Here is a 6,000-nt window from a genome sequence, read left to right on the forward strand (position 1 = left end):
GAACCAAAACAACCATTTCACAAGATCTTTGTATTGTGCTTGCAATGGAACAGAATCCAGAATTTACTGTGTAGAAGTGGGCCGACATCTGGGCTAAGCCGCAACTTTGTCAGAGACCAAAATATCACCAAAAGCAGCTCATTAAGATTGTAAAAAAAATCCCCAAGAGGCAATGGAAGTAAAAAATAAAAAAGCATTTTTAAAAACTAACCCTCTGTGCAAGTGCAGTCCAAAGGAAACAAACCGGACCATGGGGTGGAAATTTTGCAAAAATGGTCTTGACAACAATACTTGGTACGTTTCGTTTTGAATAATCACACTTTGCGTATTTTCCGGATTATACGTCACTGCTTTTTTCCCACTTTTTGAACCCTGGTATTTATAATGTGACACAGTTTGTAACCCTCTGTGTAAGTGCAGTCCAAAGGAAACAAACCTCACCATGGGATGGAAATTTTGCGAAAATGGTCTTGACAACAATACTTGGTACGTTTCGTTTTGAATAATCCCACTTTGCGTATTTTCTGGATTATACACCACTGCTTTTTTCCCCAGTTTTTGAACCCTGGTATTTATAATGTGACACAGTTTATTTATGAATTTTTTACTGACGAGCTCCAAGCCGTCAATAAATTTACCAATAGTAGGAGCAAATATAGAGGATATAGTAGAGTGAAAATAAGCATCGAGTCGAATTAAATGAGCATCGGGAACAAGTGCCATAAATACAGCCATCTCTACAGTACGACCCCAATCTCTCTGTCGTTTATCTGTCGTTTATTTGGGGACAGCATATCCGACTTAGAATAAGTCTGTGCAGCCCCTGCGTCTCCACAACAGGTAACAAACTGGTTTCCAAAGGCTCCATTGCCTTTAAGAGATAAGCCTGAGAGGTTCTGACACAGTACAGTGAAATTTGCTGCATTCGGCATTGTTTGGAGAGGTGGGGGGCGTAGCGTCAACCGGTGCTTAATATCAGTAAAAGTTTTTAAAAGTCCATCTGTCTGGTCTCTTCCTTTGCAAATATCCCATAACGTGGAGATTAATAGGAAGCGGCCAACGTGTGTACGAATTGTTTTTTATTGCTAAATTTAGCGGTTTTGTTACGGCTTTTAAACAGGTGTGTTTTGTGGTCCTGAAATTACGGTAAGTCAATTAAACTAGCCAGAATATTTAACAATTGTGTATTTTGTTCAAACAGCTGTTGATTTCCTTACATTAGATGTCCTTTCAGCCAAAAACAGTGCCACACAACCCCTCTTTGGGATCTATCATCCCCCAAGCAAGGACTGCCATTTAAAGGGGATTATATCACATTTACAGCTGAGTGCCTGTCATCTTAGTTCCAGGTGGCAGCTGCAGACAGGCCCTCAATGCTAGAAGTCCTGCCCTCTACATGACCTTGAGGCAACAGGTCAGCTGTTCCAAGTAGATTGAGCACAGAGGAATTTTTCCCCACCAATGCTGGCGCCTTTCTTCATGTTCTATTTTTCATTGCATCACCCAAAGTGCAATATAACCCTATGACCACAATGGTGTATAGTAGAGGGACCGCACCCGACCCTGACTTGTATACACACATATATGCGTGTCTATGTGTCTGTGTCATTTTGGCCACAGAGGCAGAAAATAACATGAAAATGCCGCTGGCTGCAGACCAGGAACTTTTACCTTGTGCCTTCCACTGCAGTGGTAGAGTGGAAGTTTGGCTGAGGGCATCACTATTTTTTGGGAGGGGTTACTTCTGGCAGTACTAGATAATGGTCTCAGTTAAAGAGACACTACAATTCAGTATTTACCACACATATTTTAGTGTCGATATGATACAATTTTGCCAGAAAAGTAAACAAAAACAAATAATTTCCAGACTTTTTTTGCCATGTTACACAAATTACAAATTCTACGAATACAGTAAGAGCAGATAAAACTGTCAGAAACTGTACAGTACAGATGATCTCACAGACATATCATTATGCAGTTGGGGTGGGCAATTCTCCAACATAAGACGATTTGATATGTAAAGCAATACATGGGGTGCGATGCAATTGTAGGAGGGTTTGGATTTCAAAGTAGTATGATTCAGTTTGGTTTGATTCAGTGGGACTGCAGTTCGATTCGATATGGTGCTGCTCAAATCAAGAGGGTATGATGCAAAGAGTTTCTTGTTGTCATTTTACATATATATATATAGATAAGATAAGAAAACCTTTATTTGTAGCACAATGGAGAAATTCCCAAATGAATGGACTTGTCAGGTCTGTAAATGGGGCATTTCCTACAAAGACATATCTCTGTAATAAAAGACAATATGATATGCATCTCAATATGTTTTAAAGTGGAACTAATGTGTTGGCTACAATTCAATGCATTTTTGTTACACCCTATTATGCAGATTTTTCTTTTTTAATGCAGTGCCATATATTTGGATTCAAACACGTCGCACTGTGAGACAGATGCTTTGTTTTTACAGACTACACAAAGCTTCACAGGTGGACAAGCTTGCTGACAAACCGTTCACACCTCCTGTGGCACTTTCTCAGCAAAATCCACATTCATTGTGAGATGTCTGTTCCCAAATATATTCTTGGTTTGTTAAATACGAAATAAATGCCCACACAAGGCAAGTCATTGAAGTTTGCTGCTTTTTAACGGCCTCGCCGTATCTCTGACTGGCTCCATAAAAAGACAACCAAGGCTACATGTCACGCTGAAATGGCATTCCGAACTCAAGTGTGTTTATTCTATATTTCGAACAGTCCATGCCAGCTAAACTTTAAACGGTGGTGGTTTTAGCTCTATAAATAGACACAAAACTCCAACAGCAATCTGCCATTTATCTGAGCTGTTGAATAAAGATTTTCGGAGTCACCTGGTGATGACGACACTGGACGAAGTCACAGTTAGAAGTAGCAGTGACGTTATGAATGAATGTATGAATAAATTGAAAGGAAGTCACTATTGATGTCATGGGTTCATGCCCATCTAAAATGATTCCAATTTGTTCGGACTTATATACATGCGCGGAGCGCGACTTTCAATGCGTTGATTACGAACTTTATACGTAGTTCAAATGCTATAACATCAATGGCGTTCGGCACAGCGTTTACACCCCTTGCAGGCTCATTCAACAGCCTACACACGCCAGCACGACACAATGCCAGAAATCACTCGAAATAGCTTCCTCAATGTCTCAAAAGCGTGGCCGAAGTGGCAACTCCTTTTCCCCCCCACGAAGCAGGAAACGTTGGCAAAAGTTAACGTTTAACGCAACCCAACGACAGTGCGTGCGGGCACTTTATGCTAGGTCGAGGAGTGTGCCACGCGTGGGCAGGACATACCTTAGACAGTCGCGGTCAAACGACGTGATGTTCTTGTCGGGTTCCTCGAAGCAGTAAAGCTGACAAAGTCGGTCCAGTTCGGTGTGACTATGTCGCTTCGGTGCTTGGTGTCTGTCAGCGCTGCCGGCGGCTTCCTCCGGACCCTCCCACTGCTCCCACACCCATTCCCACCCTCCTCTACACGCGCGGGACTCTGCGACAGCGCCACACTCACTCTCTTCTGGCATGTGTATACACACGCTCAAACACGCACACACACACACGCACACAACTAACTAACTAACTAACAAACACGCACGCTCACACACGCCCACACATTAAGTTGCATGAATATCTCATAAGTGTTGTGATAAGTTCTGCTGTGATGAAATGAAAATATGACAATTGCGTCAGAACTTCACGAAAAGCTTCAATGGGAGTGGTGTGGAAATTAGTCCCTTCCTTCTCTTTCACCAAAGGGCTACAAACCAACCTAAACCAGGAAATTTGGACAGAACCCATCACAGCTGCTGAAGCGTGAACTCTGTGTTTATTTTTAGCAAAGCCGGCACTATGTCGTCATTGCTTCAAGTACAAACACTCAGCGGCCGTACTTGTATGCCGCGTACTTTACTGTGGAACCCCAAAATTCGAAAAAAGTGTTTGGAGTTTACAAGCCATATTTCGAGCTATCAAGTCTCACGAAAGCTGCCAATACCGGTGACCGGTATCGGTCACCGGCATCCTCTTGAGACCGTTCTGCTGTCAGGAAGTAAATGGCATGCATGGCTGACAGGACGTTTTTGTAAATTAACTGCATCCATGTCAGTACTTTCAAATGCCCATTAGGATGCAATTTCTGTGAGTATATGTACTTGTACATTTATAATTAGGCGTGAGCATTAAAAAAAAATGGTATGGTCCTCAAAGGAGTGCCAGAGATTGTTAGGTGTTCTTTTTTTCCCCCTGAACCATCGACTTCATGGAATACTTGAAGAAACACATCTGGGCAAGTTTTATCATTATGTGTCGATATGAAATCTTAATATACCTGATTAAACCTTTTTCAGTTTTCACTTTGTATTTCCTAATTATTATATCATAATAAATTACACATTCATCCATCCATCCATCCATCCATTTTCCGCTCCGCTTTATCCTCACAAGGGTCGCGGGGGGTGCTGGAGCCTATCCCAGCCGTCTTCAGACAGTAGACGGGCGACACCCTGAACCGGATGCCAGCCAATTGCAGATAAATTACACAATGGCAGCTTATTAAAACAAATCAGTTTGGTGTTTTCTAAAAAAAAAATCATTAAATTCATATTTAACACATTTGAGTTGAGTGACCCATTTGAAAAATTAATTGGTCACCACTGACTTGCAGTGTCAGAAGTGTGATCAGTTAGTACAGGACACTTCCCTGCGGCAGCAGTCCAGTGCCCAATCTTTTTTTGCACCATGGACTCCAAGGACATATTTTGACAGACCTTTGGAGCTGTGGCACAGTGACACGGAGATAACCATTTCGCCGGTGGCCCTCCTACAACCCATTTGTCCACTGTCTAATAACAAATGTAAAATATATATTATTCTAGTGCGCAAAAGCATCATGACAGACTTGAACTGGAGCGCATCGTTGTCCAATTTGCAATGCTCATGCGCACCGGCACACCACTAGTATGAACTCCTCTTAACAAAGTTTTGATTAATGTTTAGAGTGCATTGTTAGTTTGCTGCTAAATCCATCATCCATCCATTTTCTAATCTGCTTATCTGCACAAGGGTCACGGTCGTACTGGTGCCTATCCCAGCTGTCTTTGGGCAATAGGTGCGGGACACCCTGAACTGGTTGCCAGCCATTCGCATAGCACACATAGACAAACAACCATTCGCACTCACAATAACACCTAAGGACAAATTGAATTGCCCAATCAACCTGCCATGCATGTTTTGGGAATGTGGGAGGAAACCGGAGTACCGGGAAAAAAACCCACGCAGGCACGGGGAGAACACGCAAACTTCACATAGCCAGGTTTTTCATACATACAATATCCTTACTGTAGTTACGACATTAGTGCTGCAATAGTTAACAGCGCATTCCGACTTCAGTACAAATTTGGGTTATGTTGCTGCTGGAGCAACTCTCTAACCTATATTTACAGCCTTACTTTTTTTTTATTGCATTACATTTATATATGGGTACAGTGTGTACAAGGAAATTACAGTTCAGAGTAATATCCAGCTTGATCCACTCTAGTGTTCTATGCTACCAAAATAGCTTCCCTGAAAAGTAGCGAGGTCACGACTTCAATGTCCTCTGTGGAAAGCATGAAAAACGACATGGTGATAAATTAATAACATTATTCCAAATGTCTGCTTGTCTATTTTTTTTTTCAACAACGTGATGATGATTTCAGCTCCAGTCAAGCATTTGAGATGTATGCCAATCATGTAACCACAGACCTACGCTGTGAAGGTGACCTCAATTGGTAGAGATGGCAATCAATGCAGCGCTGGACTGTAATACACTGCCATAGCCAGAGGGGGGAGTGATTGATTCAGCATGAAATAACTGAAGCTCTTACATGCACGCACGCACGCACGCACGCACGCACGCACGCACGCACGCACGCACACACACACACACACACACACACACACACACACACACACACACCCC

The 6,000-nt window shown here is 42.4% G+C and overlaps 1 protein-coding gene across 4 annotated transcripts in view; it reads right to left on the reverse strand.

The window, feature by feature from the left end:
- LOC109510713 (unconventional myosin-Ic) overlaps positions 1-6,000 on the reverse strand; it is a 64,727-nt gene that overhangs the window by 52,818 nt on the left and 5,909 nt on the right. The window contains exon 1 of one of the 4 annotated variants that reach the window (XM_019861207.1): positions 3,339-3,528. The exons of the other annotated variants lie outside the window; for them this stretch is intronic. The gene's annotated coding sequence lies outside the window, so the exon portion shown is untranslated. Of the gene's footprint in view, positions 1-3,338; positions 3,529-6,000 lie in introns of those variants that run through there. 4 annotated transcript variants of the gene reach the window in all.

Source organism: Hippocampus comes, unplaced genomic scaffold (genome assembly GCF_001891065.2).
Source record: "Hippocampus comes isolate QL1 unplaced genomic scaffold, H_comes_QL1_v1.1 scaffold122, whole genome shotgun sequence".
NCBI classification, from domain to species: Eukaryota; Metazoa; Chordata; class Actinopteri; order Syngnathiformes; family Syngnathidae; genus Hippocampus; species Hippocampus comes.